The following is a 19,787-nucleotide window of genomic DNA, read 5'->3' on the forward strand; positions in this document are numbered from 1 at the left end:
AAACAAGCCTAAACTTTTACAATGATAAATACAGCAATTTATTATGTCGAAATTCTCATCGTTATATTTTATTATTGCAAGGAGCATGTAATAAATTCTTTCAGACATGCCAGCTGCCATGCACACTTGGATAGAAAGTCCAGGCAAGTCTCAGAGCTGACCCTTGTGGGCGGTGGGCCCAGACACCTTGGGTGGACACAAGGCCCCCTCTGCCAGGTCCTCCTTGCCTGGTCCGTCTTCCCCACCCCACCCCAACTCTGTAGCTACTCCACTTCCTTAGCTGCGAGGACAGGGTGGGAAAGAACCAGTGTCTCGTGAGATCCGGTTTCTATTGTTTTCTTACTATGACAGTCATTGTGCTCTGTTCTGTGGGGAAGTTTAACCTTTGTTTAACCGTTTACTTTCCAGGAATGAAATACACATCCAACACTCATTTACTATATTTTCTTTTGGATATGTAGACTTTCTTTATAGGAAATAAGTGGTCTGTGGAGTCTGATAAATGTTTATTCAATAATAATATTGTAAATTATATAAAAGTGATTAGAGGCCACCCAAAAACCTCCTTCTCTCTCGGAGAGCCCAGCAAGCTACTGAGACTATCCTGCCTGCATGGCAGAGCCTGGAAAGCTACCTGTGGCGTATCTCATATGCAAACAACAGTAACAATAACGTGCCTTTCCTCTGACCTTGGAAGAGCCCCCAATATGCCACTGAGCTACACTAGCACACAACAGGGACAAATGGAGTTGTTACTGGTGCCCCCTCAAACAAATCGATGATTAACAGGATAACAAGTGACAAGTGATATTATATAAATAAATATTGTATAATTACAATTATACAATAATAACATATCAATTGTCTATTAGCTTTCTGCATATTATTCTATCACATAGATTAAAAAATAAGTTATAGTCAATTTACCAACAATTTTTATGGCCTCCGAAATGTGAGGGACCATACCCAGTGGCACACAGGGCTTACTTCTGGCTCTGTGCTCAGGGGTTTCTCTTGGCAGAGTCCAGGGATTGAGGCCAGGTCAGTCACATGCAAGGCAAGCACCCTAACCACATGCCATCTCCCCTCTGAGATTTTTTCCTTGATAAGAAAAATGCTCCTTTCAGCAATTGAATTTTCCTCTATTTTCTAATAAGTGCCTTATGATTCTGTTGGAGTTCTGGCAAATCTGGTAGCATTCTGTGTTTATCTTACTCTCTCTGTGAACTGGGTTACTTGTGCTCCCTCAGAGGGTCAGGGAGAAGACATCTCCGGTGATGTTTGCAGATAGAACCGGAACACAACCAACACAACCCACAGATTGTGTGTGTGTGTGTGTATGTATCTATGATTGCCACTGGCTATAAATTGCCGAAGACCTCCAGAACCAGCCACAACCATGCTGAGACCACTCTCCACACGCATGAAGGTACCGGCAGAGGAACAAAGGCATGCGGGTCCTGGGGCTGAGATTTCCAAGCCTGCTCGGATCAGGGCTGAGCATCCTCCACCCAGATCCTTCATCCTCCAGTAGGCAAAGGTCACACCCACCAACTGGCCCCCTGGCGCCATGTAATTCCATCAAGGGCCAAGACCCAGAGACTATAAAACCCAGCTCCCGACATTTTATTATCTCATTGTTACTTTGGACAACCTGGCAGGCTACCAAATGTAACCTGCCAACATGGCATTGTCTGGCAAACTCCCCATGACATACACAATATGCCAAATACCAGTAACAATGGGTTTCATTCTCCTTATCCTGAAAGAGCCTTGAATTATGGCACTCTTGAAAATCTCAGGGCTAGGACGAAGGAGACATTACTGGGGCCTGCTCGAGGCAATCGACGAACGACAGGATGATCATGATCGTGATCGTGATAAATTCCTTGAAGTATTGTCTCATCTTCCTATTAATTACACAGCGTGTTTAGAACAAATATTTATTAAAGAATCCAGTTCAAATTTTTCCAGGTGTAAATTCTGTATGATTCAAACCACCAAAGGTTATACTCTGCTGTTATCTCCCACTCTCTGTCTGCTTAGAGGTACATTTTCCTCAAGATATTTCTAATTCTATTTCTTCTGTTTGATTCTAGCGTACATTTCAAGTTTACTTCAATAAACGAGGTAATGTGGTAAGGGCTGAGATTCATTTTATCTTTTTGCATGTTGTTGTCGAATTAGTGCAGCACCCATTTCCGAAAGGGGATCTTTCCCCTAATGAATTAGCTTTGTTGTAGTAAAGAAACTATTCATCACTTAAATCTATTCTACTTGCTGCTCATATGTTCTTTGCAAGGCACTTGAAAACAAATTGAAGGACTTTTAAATGGAGATAAGCTGCTTCTTAAAGAAGCTCAGTGTCTTCGCCAAGTTCTTATCGTCTTTTCGGTGCTCTATCTTTACGTTCAGGAGTGATTCATGGCCCGTTCGTCAGGTGTCACAGGGATGGAATGGAATCAGAAAACCTACATCTGATTTTCCACCAATTGTCTTCCTGTTCACAAAACTAACAAAACCCTCACCACCACTTATCAACTGATCAAATACATACAGCCCGATTTCTGAGAGTCAAGTGAGGTTCTCCTGGAGGTGGGCGCTACCTGTCACGCCCGCTCTCCACCTGACTCTGGACCTGAGGTGTTGGAGGCTGCTGTGTTTCCCCAAATCAGCCTCCCCCGGTCTCTCTCCTTATTAGCCAGTCTCAGCAGGAACTGCCTGGTCTCTCTTCTGAAGACTCTGGTCTCTTGCCGTGACTACAGCTGACATGGATGATTGGTAAAGTCCAGTGCATGGTCACTCACACTAGTCTCCTGCTGCTGGACTTGGACAAAGACAAGAGTGATGTTCCCAGACATCAGCAGACCCACGTCCATTTGTAGAAAACTCGGAGAGCAAAGACAGCTCCATGCCTGAAAGCCTGAGCTAGAACCCCGAAGAGGAAAGATGACATCAAATGTCCAGCAGTACTGTTGGTGTTGCTCAGAAACAAGAGCTGCCATTTCTCGGTGGTGGCGGGAATCAGAAAGCGTATTCCTGGGGCTGGGAGCTCCATGGAGGAGCCTTAGTCCAGGTACTCAGGTGGGAGGCCGAGGGTCAGAGAAATTCCAGGACCCTGCTGGATTCTGGGCTTCCCTGTGCCCGGCTGTGCCCAGGAAGAACCAGGCACTTTCTCACTGGGAGGTGAGCTGGAGATGGTCAAAGCACCAGGAAATCAGAATGACGGAGGCTGCAGGAAATGTGTTTTACAAGGAGCCTGAAGCCAGTGATTGTGAAATCTGAACATAAGCTTCTCTTGAAGTTTCCATTTCCTTGACATACGAGGAAGGCAATCAAGGCTGATTAACAGAGAGAAAAATGATTCATACGTTCATAGCTATGGGTAGAGTCATACATTTTGAGGGAGGCAAAATACGGAGTTTCTGCTTAAATCTCAGTAAGCACATCTTGTCCAAGCCCTCTCAACTGTGACGGTTCATCAGGACAGAAAATGCCTTTACATTAATAAGCAAAATTCCTCCCCCAAAACATGTTCTTGCCATTCTTTCCTAGTATCATTTTGGGAGGAGTCTCACAGTAAAATCTACTGTGAAGATTCCATGTTTATAGTTGGAGGCTAATATCCATGGACAGTAGAAACAAGGGCCAGGAGATTGGTCCACATTGGGAAGCCCGCCTCAAATGCTTCAGGTAGAAGTGGCTGAGATAGAGAACGGGCCACTGGGACAAAGATAGTTAGAAATGATCACTCTGAATAGCAACTGCATGCTGAAAGTTAACAAACATGGCAATTTCTCAGTTCCTGAATTGCAACCCATAATGTCCAAAAAGGCTGGGGGAGGCGCTGGGGGAGAGACAGAGAGACAGAGAGAGACAGAGAGAGAGTGAGAGAGAGAGAGAGGGGAAAACTGCCTGCCACAGAGGCAGGTTAGGGGCAGAGGGAAGGAAACTGGGAATATTGTAAGCGAGAAATGTACATTGTTGTAGGGACGGGTGTTAGAACATTGTATGACAGAAACCCAATCATGAATAGCTTTTTAACTGTGTATCTCATGGTTATTCAATGACAAAATAGGTAAAGGTAAAGGTAAAGGCCCTCCCGTTGATCGTCGATTTGCTCGAGCGGGCCCAGTAACATCTCCATTGGAGACTTTGTTGTTACTGTGTCTGGCATATCCAATACTCTCGGTAGCTTGCCGGGCTCTCTGAGAGGGCCGGAGGAATCGAACTCGGGTCGGCCATGTTGGCCGCGTGTAAGGCGAACGCCCTACCCACTGTGCTATCGCTCCAGCAATGAAAAAATATTTGTAATAAATTTGAAAAAAAGTGAAAAAAGCTTTAGAAGTCAATTCCTCCCCCACCCCAAAAAGAGTCCATGTTTATTTTTAAAGAGTTGGAAAATTTGGATAATTATGTTGAATCTATTGTAGTGGCTAAAAGAGAAAGGGCACAGGAAGGAGACATCTGAAATTTTTACTGAAAACGTAGACTTAGTGTCTGAATAAAAAAATCATGAAGATAATTACAGAGTACATTTCGCCCCAACTGACTTACTGGCTGGTGAAGAGTGAACGTGTGTCTCCCTCTGAGGAGCGATCTGAGCAAGGCACATTCTGTCGGCATTCTTACTGCAGACGGGCTGAGCTCTACATGCTGCAGTGAGACAATACATGAATTAAATGCACCCACATTGTAAAAGAAGATGTAAGATCCTTCCTACTAGTACAGGACAGATTTGTATCTAGGAAATATTTAGAAATACACACACAGCCACTGCAAGAATGAAGCGAGTTTGTAGGATATAAGACCCACATGTAAACAGCGATTGTAATTCTATGAGCAGTGGATGATCTTAAAATTAAATTCAGAAGCCTGTTCCCCTCCCAAGAGTACCAAAAAGAATAAAGTACTTAGAACTAAGTCTGACAAAATGAGCCCAAAACTGACACTGTTAAACCGCAAGACACTTGTGAAAGAAATTAAAGAAGTCCTAAATAATTGGGAAACATCCGTGTTCATGAATTTGAGAGTTAACATGGTTAAGATGGCAAAACTCCCCAGACTGATCAATGAATTCAGTGCAATTCCCATTCAAATCCCAGGCGACTTCTTCAAAAGAGTTGACATAGTGATTCTAGATTCATATAGAATTGCAGAGTTCCGAGAATAGACAAAAAGTCTTGAAAACAAAACACACAGGGCAGGAAGATGGCTTGAGTGGTCAGCACAGGACTGGAGTTTGACCCCGGTGCTTCTTATCTGCCCGCCACCCCATTCTAGAACCACTGGGTCACTGTCACTGTCACTGTCCTCCCGTTATTCATTGATTTGCTCGAGCAGGCCCAGTAATGTCTCCATTGTGACTATTGTTACTGTGCTTGGCATATCGAATATGTCACGGGTAGCTTGCTTTTTTCAATTATGGTGCTTTTTTTTAGATTTAAATAAAAATTATAGAAAGATGGATTCCAACTTCCAAATCTCGAATTTAAGCACAGAGAAACATTAATCAAGACATTGTATTATTGGCACTAGAACAGATGCATAAACCGAAGGAAAAGAACAAAAAAATTCTGAAATATAATAAACTTTATTTTCTGTGTGCCAAGACCGCTCAGTGTGAGAGAATATTCTTTGCAGCCAAAGAAACTGGTACCATGAACACCACCTCCTAGGTACACCATGGACTGACCCATCCACACATATGTACTGCGTGTCAGCCATCGGGAGAAACTAGGTACTGATAGATTTTTGAAAGGGTCTCGTCTGTATTTGTGTGCACTGCATATCAGTCACCGGAAGAAATTGGGAACAGATACTTTCTACAACATGGACCAATCTCTTTTTTTTTTTTGCATGATGTTCTCGAGGGTGGCACTGAAGAGTTTTGGTGAAATGGTATCACCCTGCCGAACCCCTCTCTTGATATGGATGATTACTTCTTTTTTTTTAATTTTTTTTATTAGTGAAACACCATGAGGTACAGTTGTAGATTTACAATTTTTTGTGCTTGGGTTTGATTATACAATGATCAGATACCCATCCCTCCACCAGTGCCCATTTTCCACCACCATGGATAATATCCCCCCCACCCCCATCCCCACATCCCCCCCCTGCCCCCCATCCCCCCTGCTTCTGTGGCAGGGCAATCCCCTGTGTTCTCTCTCTCCTTTTGGGTGTTGTGGTCTGCAAAAGAGGCATTGAGTGGCAAACATGTTCAGTCCGTAGTCCTCTTTCGACATGCATCTCCCCTCCTGGGAGGTTCCTCCAAACACCCTTTATTTGGTGTTCCCTTCTCTATCTGAGTTGCCCTTTCCTCTAGAATGCCCGACTGGCCACTAAGCTATGGAGTAATCCTCCTGGTGCTGATCTCAGCTATTCTTGGGGAACATGGACCAATCTTAAGCATCCACTGAGTGATAGAATTCAGAGGCAAAAGGCCACCTATTGTGTGTTTCCCTTTGAATGACACAGCCAATTAGGCAAGACAACAGAGAAGGAGATTAAGTTGTGGGTCGTGGGAATGAGCGGGCAAGTAGGGGCGTCTGCTGGAGCCTTAGCCAGACTCAAGGGAGACACGGCAGACCACAACCCAGCAACTGCACGAAGGAAGAGTCTGTGTTCCGGAAGGACATGCATCTTCTTCCAGGGCTTGCGTCTCAGCCACACAGTTAGTGCAGACAATAAAACAGGAAGCTCAGCAGGACAAGCTGGCATGGATCAGGCTGCTCTCGATGGAACATGTAGCTTCATTCTCTCCATGACTCCATGCTTTCCTTTGTTCTCTGCACTATTTACTACACCAAAAAAAAAAAAAAATGGCTGCAAAGCATTGATTTGTTTGGCTTTGTAGCATAAACCAAACCTGGAAATTATTATTCAATCACCTTATAATATTATGCATAGTTTTTACAATAGCTAATCAGATGATTATCACAGTTCCAGAAGGCAGAATCTAAACGTTGAACATGGGAGTCTCCCGGTGGACGATTCCACAACGAAATAGACCACATCATATTCAATCGACGGTTTTACCTGACCGATGTCGCTGTTGTCCCAAAATTTTGAACGGGATCGGACCACCGTCTCCTTCATGCAAAATTCTACTTCACAGAGCAGGGAGAAAGAGCTGCAAAGTTCAAAAAGAAAACTCCCAAAACGACCACCAACTGGGAACTCTTTGGCACTATTGTGGCAACATGGGAAGATGCCATTGTTGACAACATTGATGAGGAATATGATCGACTGGTTCAGCACCTCCATGACTGTGCGAGGAACGCCGAGAGAGAGATAAAGGTAAAGGTAAAGGCCCTCCCGTTGATCGTCGATTTGCTCGAGCGGGCCCAGTAACATCTCCATTGGAGACTTTGTTGTTACTGTGTTTGGCATATCGAATACTCTCGGTAGCTTGCCAGGCTCTCCAAGAGGGGCGGAGGAATCGAACTCGGGTCGGCCATGTTGGCCGCTTGTAAGGCGAACGCCCTACCGTTGTGCTATCGCTCCAGCCAAGAGAGAGATAGCCACAAAAAAATGCCTGTCTTCGAAAACTCTTGAGCTAATTCGCCAGCGTGGTTTGGCGCATGCCTCAGGCAACCGCAAGCTAACGTCCGAGCTCGCAAAGCAGTGCAGAGATGCAATCAAGGAAGACCTCAAAGAGAGAAGAGCAGAAATACTGGTAGATGCGGCAGAATCTGGGGAAAGTATTGGTTACACCCGCCTGTCCTTCGCCAACTACAAGACCAAGATGACTGCCCTCCGACGTCCTGATGGATCCATCACATCCTCCAGAACGGCAATGGAGAAGATTATCCATGACTTCAACTCAAATCTCTTCGATAGCCATGTCCACTTGCCGACACACCAAATTCCACAGGATGGATATATCGTTCCCAACGTTCTCCCTTCCGAAATTCGACATGCCATTTCGTCGGTAAAGAAACAAACAGCACCGGGCCCAGACAAGGTCAGACCTGAACACCTGAAGAACCTGCCTTCAGTACTCATCAATACACTGGCTCGGCTCTTCACTTGCTACCTGTCTGAATGCAAGGTTCCGTCCCAATGGAAAACCCAGCTGGACTGTACTACTGTTCAAGAAGGGAGACATCCATGACATTGGCAACTATCGCCCAATCTGCCTATTGTCTGTCATCTACAAGTTGTTCACTCGAGTCATCCTAAATAGGATTGGCAGAACACTAGATGAAGGACAACCATGTGAGCAAGCCGGGTTCCGCAAAGGATTCAGCACCATCGACCATATCCACACAATAACCAAACCCATTGAGGTTTCTCGGGAGTTCAAGATGCGCTCTGTTTAACGTTCATTGATTTAAAGAAGGCCTTTGATTCTGTTGAGACGGAAGCGGTCATTGAAGCCCTAGCCAATCAGGGCATTCAAGCCCAATACATCAGGATCCTCTGTGAGCTGTATTGCGGATTATACCAGGATCTCACCATTCTACAAAGAAGTGATCGTTGATGTCAAGAGAGGGGTGCGGCAGGGTGATACCATTTCACCAAAACTCTTCAGTGCCACCCTCGAGAACATCATGCGACGACTGGAATGGGAAGGAAGGGGAGTGAAGATAGATGGTCGGCAACTATACCACCTCCGCTTTGCTGATGACATTGTTTTAATAACACCAAACATCAGCCAAGCGGCACAAATGCTGGCCGACTTTGACCGTGAGTGTGGAAAGGTAGGACTACAGCTGAATCTTACGAAGACAATGTTTATGAGAAACAGCCTCGTTCCTGATGCCCCATTCGCTCTCAATGGAACGACCATCTCCGAATGCAACAGCTATGTGTACCTAGGTCGAGAGGTCAACATGACAAATGACCTGGCACCCGAGCTGCGCAGGAGGAAGAGAGTGGCTTGGAACGCCTTCAAGAACGTCGAAGAAATAGCTAAGAGGACGAAGAACCTCCGGCTCCGGGCACATCTCTTTGATTCCACTGTTCTTCCTGCATTAACATATGCCTCAGAGACCTGGGCCCTACGCAAACAAGATGAGAACATTATTCAGGTCTCCCAAAGAAGAATTGAAAGAGCTATGCTTGGAATATCACGTTTCACTCAAATGAGAGAAAGAATCCGGAGTTCTGACATCCGTCGACGATCAAGAATCAGGGACGCTGTCTCATTTGCCAAGGTGTCGAAAATCAGATGGGCTGGTCACGTAATGAGATTTAAAGACGACCGCTGGACTAGAGCTGTTACCGACTGGATTCCACAGGATGTCAAAAGACGGCATGGCCGTCCACCTACCCGATGGTCAGACTTCTTCGTCAAGATCATGAATGATCGGTTTGAGGCTCTTCATGTTCCCGGAGCGAACAGATGCCATTGGGCTACACTAGCACGCGACAGGTCCAAATGGAGACGTTACTAGCGCCTGCTCGAGCAAATCGACGACTAACGAGAAGTTAAGTGATTAAGTGATTAATCAGATGATTGAAATACACTTTTCTACTCTAAATAGAGCATAGCCATTGCATTCTCCTACGAGGTCTAATAATACTGTTTGATGCATTCTGCAGCTATAATTTGATGGATTAAGTAGGGTGGCAAAATATGATTGTGTCAAAGAGCAGACACCTTCAGAAAGATGCATTCATTGTTCATCACGTTTCCTCTGTCAGCTACAGATTCCCAAGCGGTGTGGACATATGCTGTCTCTAAGCCCAGAGATAATATAAAAGTTATAGGAAGAGATTTACCTAAAAAAAGTTTAGGCTTTTGATTTGTTTTGCTTTGGGACCACACCCAAATGTGCTCGTGGCTTACTTCTGGTTCCATGCACAGGAATGGGATGCCAGGAATGAGGATTCACACCATCTGAATGCAAAGCAAAAGTGTCCTACCCACTGTACTATTGCTCTGGCCCCTCAAAAGTTTAATTTTAAAACACCTACCCAAAGAAAGCTGAAGTCATGAAATTTACAAACAAGTGGTACTACATGGAAAGTACCACACTAAGTGAAATGAGTCAGAAAGGGAGGGACAGACATAGAAAGATTGCATTCATCTGGGGAACATCAAGTAACAAAATAGGAGACTAACCCCCAAGAATAGCCTAGATAAGTACCAGGAGGTTCACTCCATGGCTTGGATGCCAGCCGCACATGCTAGAGGAAAAGGCAGGTAGAGAAGGGGGTTCCAAATAAAGGGTGTTGGGAGGATCCTCCCAGAATGAGCGATGCATGCTGAAAGTAGATGATAGACCGAACATGATTGGCACTCAATGCCTCTTTTGCAAACCACAGCACCCCAAAGGAGAGAGAAAACAAAAGGGAATGCCCTGCCACAGAGGCAAGGTGGGATGGGGGCGATGGGGGGTGGGAGGGATACCGGGAACATTGGAGGTGGAGAATGGACACAGGTGGATGGATGGGTACTCAATTATTGTATAACTGAAAACCAAGCACAAAAATTTGTATGTCCACAACTGTACCTCATAGTGTTTCACTAATAAAAAAAATTTTTTTAAAAAGAAGGCATATGGATGGCCAACAGGCGTATGACAAAGCCACTCGTAACTAGGGAAATGCAAATCAAAACAACAATGAGATTATCATCTCCTACTACATTTCAAAACATCTGGAAACAGCCAGATTTGGTGGGATGTGGTGATGGAGCAACCCTCATTCACTCTTGTTCACCTCTAAGAAAGCAATATGGATAGTTCAAAAAATGTAGGAAAAATACAATACAAATGTATTGTACAATCCAGTGACACCACTTCTTGACAACTCTCCCCAAAACATAAGAACATTAAAAGGACATATTCATCTTAGGGCTTAGCACAATAGCCAAGATATGGAAACAATCACAATAACCAAGCACAAAGGAATGGATTAAGAAGTTGGAAAATGGGCCGGGACGATAGCACAGCGGGTAGGGTGTTTGCCTTGGATGCAGATGTACCAGGTTCAATCTCTGGTATCCCATATGGTCCCTTGAGCACCACCAGGAGTTAACTCCTGAGTGAAGAGCCAGGAGGAATCCCTGAGCATCGCCGGGTATGACTCAACAAGCAAAAAATAAATAAATAAAATAAAGCAGGAAAATCTAAACACAATAGACTACTATGCAGCTCCAAGAAAGAAGAGAACCAGCAACTTGGGTGGAACTAGAGTAAGTCATACTGAGTGAAGAATGAGCTCTCTCATATGTGAGACTTAAAGATACACAGCTGCGTGTGAAGTTGAAATCATATTCGTGAGGAACCATTAACAGCACTGTAAGCCAAAAAATAAAATTAAAAAAATGGTTTCATTGTAAAAACTGAATGGGATTTGGTGATTCAGATTCAGCCTGTGCGTGACTTTCTCTTTTTGTAATAGTAACCTGACCTATCTTCAGTTTCAGATTCTAATGCTCTGCGTTGCCGGCGAGAAGGGGTTGTTGGTGGCGAAAGGTTGTGCATCAGGGGTCAGTGCAGACATGGAGACCAGGAGGGAAGGCAGGGCACACCTCTCGGGGTGGTGAGGCCGAGGCCACTGTGATTTCCACAGCGTGGCGGCAGTTATTTCTTCTCTTTGTAATAGAAGGCTAATTGTGTTCTTGCATGCCTAACTGCCCACAAGACCTTGTAACTGAAACACAGGCTCAATTTTTTCATTTGTGTTTATGTAACAAAATAGACTTATTTCGAAAAAAAACCTCAGATTTTCTAAAGAGATGTTTTATTTGTCTGGCTCTTCTGCTAGAGAACAAAGGGGTGTCTCGTTCCTGCAGCCAGGCCCTTCCTGCCCAGGGAAGCCGCTTGCTTTCCTCTGAGAATGGGGTGGATGTGAGTGTGGGCAGGGCCTCACTTGGCACCATGGCCATGATGAGTGGCTTTCATCAAATCCCTCCCAAATCTCTGATTAGGGGCTGGAGCTATAGCACAGCGGGTAGGGCAATTTCCTTGCATGCAGCTGGCCCAGGTTCAATTCCCAGCATCCCATAGGGTCCCTGGAGCACCGCCAGGAGTAATTCCTGAGTGCATGAGCCAGGAGTAACCCCTATGCATCGCCGGGTGTGACCAAAAAAAAAAAATCCAAAATCACTGGTTAAAAGGATTTTTTGTAAGTGTGACCCATTGGGATGACAGTATGGGCTGAGTTGGCGCACCGTTGCTGAGAATGATGCAGAAAGTCTCCTCTCCCGGCCTGACTCAGCCAGCAGGGGCGGGTGCCCGTCTGGACAACTGGGCACACTGATCCAGGGGAGGGCGTGGTGCCATGCTATGGGGTGAACAGTTTTCGGTACAGGGGCAGCGTGAGAGCACTTTATTTTTATTTTATTTTATTGCTTTTGGGGTCACACCTGGCGATCCACAGGGGTTACTCCTGGCTCTGCACTCAGGAATCACCCCTGGCGGTGCTCAGGGGACACTATGGGATGCTGGGCATCAAACCTGGGTCGGCCGCATGCAAGACAAACACCCTACCTGCTGTGCTCTCACTCCAGCCCCACGTGAGAGCACTTTACACAGAGGTGAAAGTGGAATTTGAGGCGTGAGTAGGAAAGAGAGAAGAAGCGCCCAAGGACTGGGAAGAGAAGCGTCCTGGCAGCTGTTCCAGTCCAGGCCCCTGTACACGCTGCCTTCCATAAACTGATGAAGATTGCTTTGCACTCCTCACTTACCACAGCTTCGGGTGGGTTTTTCTTCCATGTAATTCAAAGCAGCTTGTCTAGAATAGCCAGTGAAAGGGTGTTTTTGTATTCTCCATAATCAAATTGAAAGTTTCAGAAAGCTCCTTGCTAAAAAAAAAAGTATATCTATTTCTTCTTTTTACCATGAAAACTGCCACAGAAACTTTTGTTTTAAATCTCAGTAGGGAAACAGCCTCTCTCCCTAGAATTTAAGCAATAACAGTTCTACGGGGTAATGATTATTCTAGATGCATTGTACCATGTAAATTAATCTATTGCTTTGGTAGCACTGCTCCAGAAATCTCTGCTGACGCAGGGTGCAGGGAATGAACAAATTAATTAGCCAGACTGTGAGATCAAATAAATCTCACAGTGGCGACCTCTGTGCAGAAGAATCAAGAAAGGCATTAAGTTCACGTCAGAACTTTGGTTGAAGGAAAGCCAGACGCTGAGGGCTAAGTGTTCTCATTACGAAGACCAGGCAGGCTCCTGACATGGGCTGAGCTTAAGAGCCGCTCAGCAGCCAACTGTGGGTCTCTGACCAGGGAGACGGGCACTGAGAACATGAAACCACTCATTCTCTCCTGGACACGAGCCCTGGGAGCAAGGAAACTGGGGTGCAGAGCCCCCCCCCCCCCGCTCACTTGCAGTTGCAGAAAACTCTATAACATGAGGGCAAGCAGAAGCAGACCCAGGACAGCCCCATGGGACCAGGGACGAAGGCAGCCAGACTCGTGGGATCAAAAAGCACCCCCACCCTTCCCCGGAAATGAGACTCCTTAAGGAGTCCAGAGATGCGGCACTGCCTCCAGCAAGAGCCCGTCCAGGCTGACTCCTGCCCCCTCGGCCCAGAAGACGTGAGACACTGTGGAAAACCCTGAGTTGACTCTGCCGGGCCTCTCCAAGTGGCCCCAACGAGGCAGGGGCCCCACTCTTGGTGACCCTCCCAGTCACATAGCTATGGTTCCTTTCTCTGGACAGGTGTCGGGAACTCCATGAGGGTACGCTCTGAGCTGGGTTTTCAGTGGATATTTCACAGGTCCGCCTGTGCCCTCAGAGAGCCCTGTCCCCTGTCTGTGCCTGGCCCCATGTAGCTGACCCAGCACGGCCTTCCTGAGCACTGTGCCAAGGATGGTGCACTTATCCCTCGAGCAAACCCATGGGCTGAGGTCACGCTGTCCAGCTCTATGCCATTGCATCTGTCCTAGTTCCCTCCTTAGTGAAACTTCCTCAGTAGCTCTTCATAGTCTCAGTAGTCTCAGTAGTCCTTCGTGTGCCACGACTTGTCTCTGTAACATGGAGCGGGTCACTGGCTGTTCCCAGTGTGGAGTCTGATCTGGGGACTGTAGATATTCAGGTGTGGGGCTGGATTCTGTGACCTGCATTTTTGTTTATCTTGAAAACCAGGTCATTTTGTCTGGTTTGGTTAGCAAGTGGTAGACTTTTTTTTTTTTTTTACAAATCTGACCATTATTGTATTTATTTATTTATTTTTGGGTCACACCGGCTATGCACAGGGGTTACTCCTGGTTCTGCACTCAGGAATTACCCCTGGCGGTGCTCAGGGAACCATATGGGATGCTGGGAATCGAACCCGGGTTGGCCGTGTGCAAGGCAAACGCCCTACCTGCTATGCTATTGCTCCAGCCCCTGACCATTATTTTATAAAGTGATATCACCATGTATATTTCCAGTAGAAAGCGTGAGTGTTCTAGCCACTCAATATTCTCATCACTGCTGTCTTTGATTTTGTTATGTGTTAAATAACTCCTCTGGTTTTAGTTGCACTATAATTAATAGCATTGAGCATTATTTCATATGCTTGCTTATAAACCGTATGTATATTTTCTCTTGTGAAGTATTTGTTCAAATCTTTTGGCCATTGTTGTAGGACAACGTCTTTTATTGCATCAACCTCATTACTTATAAAAAATAACTAAACAATTACACAACCCTTTGCGTTCCTTGAAGAATTCTGAGAATAACTTCTTAATTTCTCAAAAACTAGATTAAGATCAGCTGATTTGAGTTGATTTGAGCCAGAAGGGGTTGGCTCCTGTGAGGAGAACTGACTCTTCAGAGAGTAGAACCGTTGGTCTGGACCTTGTTACATTTCCAGGTGCCCTTTAGACCCCTTTCGCTCCTCTCTCTACGTTAAGTGTTTTTTTTTTTCAGCATGTAGGTATTTTTGTTTGTTTTTCACTTGGAACCACACTCAGCAGGTTCATGGGACCCTGTGGAATGCCAGCATTGGAGGCAAGTGGCAGGTGTTTGACCCACTGTCTTTTTTCTCCAGACTCTGACAGGTAATTTATCAAGATATATATACACATATATGTATATATCACTGTATCACTGTCATCATGTTGTTCATGGATTGCCGCGAGCAGGCCCCAGTAATGTCTCCTTCGTTCTAGCCCTGAGATTTTAAAAAGTGCCACATTCGAGGCTCTTTCAGGGTCAGGAGAAAGAGACCCATCATTGTTACTGGTTTTTGGCATATTGAATACGCCACGGGAGTTTGCCAGACTCTGCCGTGTGGGCAGGATGCTTTCGGTAGCCTGCCGGGTTCTCCAGAGTGAGAACTAGATAATAAGATGCTTCTGGGAGCAGGATTTTATAGTCTCTGGGTCTAGGCCATTGATGGGATTACAAGGCGTCGGGGGCAGTTAGTGGGTGTAATGCCTACATACTGGAAGATGGGGGATCTGGGTGGAGGAGGCCCTAGTCCCAATCCGAGCAGGATTGGAGACCTACGCCCCGGGTCCTGCACACCTGGGTTCCTCTGCCAGTTCTTTCATGCGTGAGGCTCGTCTGAACGTGTGGAGTGGTCTTAAGCATGGCTATGGCTGGAACCGGAGGTCTTCAGCTGCCGGGGCTCTGCTCGGGTTGGGGAAGGAAACTCAACCTACCCTTCTCCAAGGAGGGTAGGACAGCCAAGCGCGGAGACAAGAGACGCTGTTCTCTTCTGGGAGCCGAGTTTTATGGTCTCTGGGTCTTGGCTGTTGATGGGATTACACAGCGCCAGGGCAGTTGGTGGGTGTAACACCTACATACTGTCCTCACCGGGGCCCCTTGGAGGAGGGTGGGTTGAGTTATATATGATATATATATATATGTGTGTGTGTGTGTGTGTGTGTGTGTGTGTGTAAAATTATCCTCCCAAATGTTTGATATTTACATTCCATAATAATGGTATTTTAAAATGTTTTTATTTCCCAAGTATGTATCGCCAGCATTGAGAAGTGCAGCTGTTTCTGTGTATCAGTCGTGTGTCCTGACACTTTTCTACATCTCCTTGGTTTTAATGGATCGTACTGTGGGTTCCTCTTGCACTCCCTGCATTGATCTCCCCTTGATCAGGGGATTTTCCGATTCCTTTGCAGCCCTTCCTCCGTGACCCACCCTCCTCCCTCCTTCACCCAGAACCAGCCAGTGCTGAGAAGGGAAGTGGCGGAACTCCAGTCTCTTTCTTATTCCCAGTCTGAGGAGATCAAAGCCAAGCCCCCGCTGAGCGCTCACCTCAGCCTGGCCCTCTGGCTCTCGGTCCCTCTCCCTGCAGTTTCTATAAACGGTCTCTCTCATGGAAGATACTGAACTTTGCTGAGCGACTAGCCAGAACCCATTGAAGGGATCATATGGTTCTTCCTCATTCTGTAAACCGGCTGAAATATGCTGATTGATTTTTAGTGGCTTGGCAGCCCTGCACTCACTCACTCACTCCCCACTTGGTCATGATACAATGCTTTCTCGTGTACGTATCTCTGGATATGACTTCCTGATAGCTTGTTAAGGAATTTTGCATGGTTATTCTGGAGAAATGTGAAACTCTAGCTCTCTCGTTCTTTGATAGCTTATTAAAAATAATAATGCCTGGCAGAGCCCACTCCATATTTTAGTTCCAACAATTTCTTTATTCAAGGCTCTTTAGGAGAATGAGACCCATCATTGTTACTGGTATTTGGCATATTTGGTACGCCACGGGGAGTTTGCCAGACTCTGCCCTGTGGGCAGGCTACATTCGATAGTCTGCAAGTTTGTCCAAAGTAGGTATGAGATGATAAGATGTCATAAAAGCTGTCCTGATAAGATGTCACGCGGCCGCAAATGCGGCTGTGCAGTTCCGGGAGCTGGATTTTATAGTCTGTGAGTCTTGGCCGTTGATGAGATTACACGGCGCCAGGGGGCCAGGTGGTGGGTGTGACCCCCACCTACTGGAATTTGGAGGATCTGGGTGGAGGATGCTCGACTCCAATCCGAGTAGGCTGGGAGATCTCGGCCCCGGAACCCGCGTAGATTTGTCCCTCTGCCAGTACCTTCAGGTGTGCGGAGAGTGGTCTCAGCATGGTGGTGGCTGGTCCTGGAGGTCTTCGGCTGCCGGAGCCCTGGTCGGGGTGGGGAGGAAAGCTCAACCCGCTCCCCTCCAACGGGTCCTGGCGAGGAACAGCCAGGCACAGGGGCAGACTGCACTGTTCTCGTCCGGGAGCTGGATTTTATAGTCTGTGAGTCTTGGCCGTTGATGGGATTACACGGCGCCAGGGGGCCAGGTGGTGGGTGTGACCCCCGCCTACTGGAATTTGGAGGATCTGGGTGGAGGATGCTTGACTCCAATCCGAGTAGGCTGGGAGATCTTGGCCCCAGAACCCGCGTGGATTTGTCCCTCTGCCAGTACCTTCAGGGTTAGGATGAAAGAGACGTTACTGGGGCCTGCTCGAGGCATTCGATGAATAACAGGAAGATGAAATGAGATGAAAAAATGAAATTTCTTTATAAGAGCCTTTTTTATTTTTACTTGTGAGAGAAAATCCAAAAGAAATCATTTCCCAGAAATACCAGCCCTAAATGTTTGGTTTAGACCAACTTAGAGTTAGTACCGATTCTTTATGCTTGTGGTTCAGATGTGGATGAAGCCTGTGAGGATGTCTGGAAGTTGTCCTGAGGGTCCTTCTGCCTCCCCTGTGTGTGGGCAACACTCGCCCTGGGTGCTGGTACCCATGCATGTGCCGTCCGACTTCTCCAGCCCAGACTGAGATTCTGTAGCAGAGAACAGTCCTGGCACCGGGCCCAAGAGCTCACCTTCTGTCCCAGCCCCTCATGCCAGTCACATGGCTGGTGTGCCATCTATGCGGCCAACTCTTCCCTCTTACATTCTGCCTTTGACCTCCCATTGGTGGATCTTGATATCCCATTGGTGGCCCTTCCATGCCTCTAATCTCTCATTGGTGGCCCTTAACCTCCCACTGGTGGCCCTTTTCTCCTGCAGCCCCTGGGGAGAAGGGGCTCCCAGCTCTACTCGGGGCCTGAGACCACCGAGATGGCTGCAGAGCAAGGGCCCTGGGGCAGATACATAATCTAAAAAGTTCGGGGAGCTCCATCATGCTCACTACAGAAGGCCTTTTTTAAGTGGGGGGCAGGGGTGAACTCATATTAGATAAATCTATGATGACTATAAACAGGGCACACTCGAACAACCAGCCACTTTTAGAAAATTCAATTACGTGCTTTTATTTGCTGTTAGTACAAACAGAAAAGTAACCAGCCAACTTGCTTCATGCCCGCTGCGATTTCCTCCAGGCTAATTAAGGAGCGGGCTGCGGCCTCGAGGGTGTCTAGGTTCACCGCCCTCAGAGTCCGGCTGCCGGGGACAGCACGGTGCTGGGACTTGGACACAACCAAGCCTGCGTTGCACTAAGTGCTGGAAAGCAGAGAAACGGGACGATCAAATTCACTTCCATGGATTTATAGACTGGACTTCATCCGTCTGCATAAAGAATTGATAAGTGAAGTGATCAATGATTCTCTACCTCATGTGGCATAATCAATAGGAAGAGGGGGGAGAGAGAAGGACATTAAAAATGCACAGTTTATGCACAAGTCTGTTCCCGAAGATTAAGGACTCAATAAATCACAGCAGAGCCCGCTTAGAGTAGGAATACAGAGAAAGAAACGCTTTAGAAAATCCAGTCCTAAAATTTAAACTTTTGGCCAAGCATCAGCATCACCTTAGCTGGCGCTAATGAAGATCTTAAATATTTGCTGGTTTCTATCTTACGGGAAAGCTGTCAGGAAGATGCTGCCTCTTTACTTCGGCGGAGCTTTGCTTGTGGCTTAGATGCGGAAGGACAGAGAATCATTGAGTTTCCTAGAACACAGAGAGGGGGTCATACTGGCTGTCCATCGGTAGCCCACTCGGAAGAGGTTCCAAATGGGAGGAGTCCGGCTGACCGCTCTGGGGCGGGTCGCATTCTGGACACACAGGAGTGATCAGATTATATCTGTGTGTTCTGTGCATCGGCCAGAGGCTGTACAGGACTCACATCTCCCCTGAAGCTGGACAATACTTAGGAGATCTACCCACACGGGAACATCTCACCCCAAAGAGGCACGCTCGGGGCTCCACCCCGTGCCCCTGCAGACCCACCACTAGTGGACAGGTCTGCCTGTGGATGCTGGCTTGGGAGGGATAAACCCGCCAGAGACAGACTCGCAGGCCTTCTCCAGGAAATCCAGGAACAGAGACATTTCCCAGTGGTGCGAAAAAGCTCATTTTCTCCTGAGATACATAAATAGAAACATTTAAAATCTGATCATAAAAGGGAAATTATTTTTATAGAAATTTTCAGATTAGGAAAATGCTTGCAAAGACATTGCCAGTGAATCCCACTAAGCAATTAGGAAAGAAATGATTCTTCCATAGTCCCTCTCAGAAAGTAATGGTGGTTAGCTTTCTGAATCCATCCTGACAGTCAGCTTAATGCTGAAATTGAACGAGTGTTATTGAACAGGAAAATCAGGGCGGTTTCCTTATGGAAATCTTCAGCAAACAGGACTGTGACTGTACAGAACATTAACACAGCATGATTCAGTGGGTTTTATTTCAGGAGTGTCAATCTGGTGAATATTCAAAAGTTAACATAGCACATGGGTACAAATCAAAGAAAATTTGGTGATTCCAATATCAAATGCTTTGGTGAAATAAGCATTGGACAAAATTAAACATCCAGTTGAAGAGAGTCTCTTAGCAAACTGGTTAATGAAAAGGTGTTTCATTGACCTTTCCAGAAAACATATATATATAGGGGGGGGGGGGGGTGGGGATCATGTCATAGATTGTGGGAAACATCTTCCTAAAACT

The sequence above is a fragment of the Sorex fumeus genome, unplaced genomic scaffold (assembly GCF_029834395.1).
Source record: "Sorex fumeus unplaced genomic scaffold, SorFum_2.1 ptg000072l, whole genome shotgun sequence".
In the NCBI taxonomy this organism is placed as follows: Eukaryota; Metazoa; Chordata; class Mammalia; order Eulipotyphla; family Soricidae; genus Sorex; species Sorex fumeus.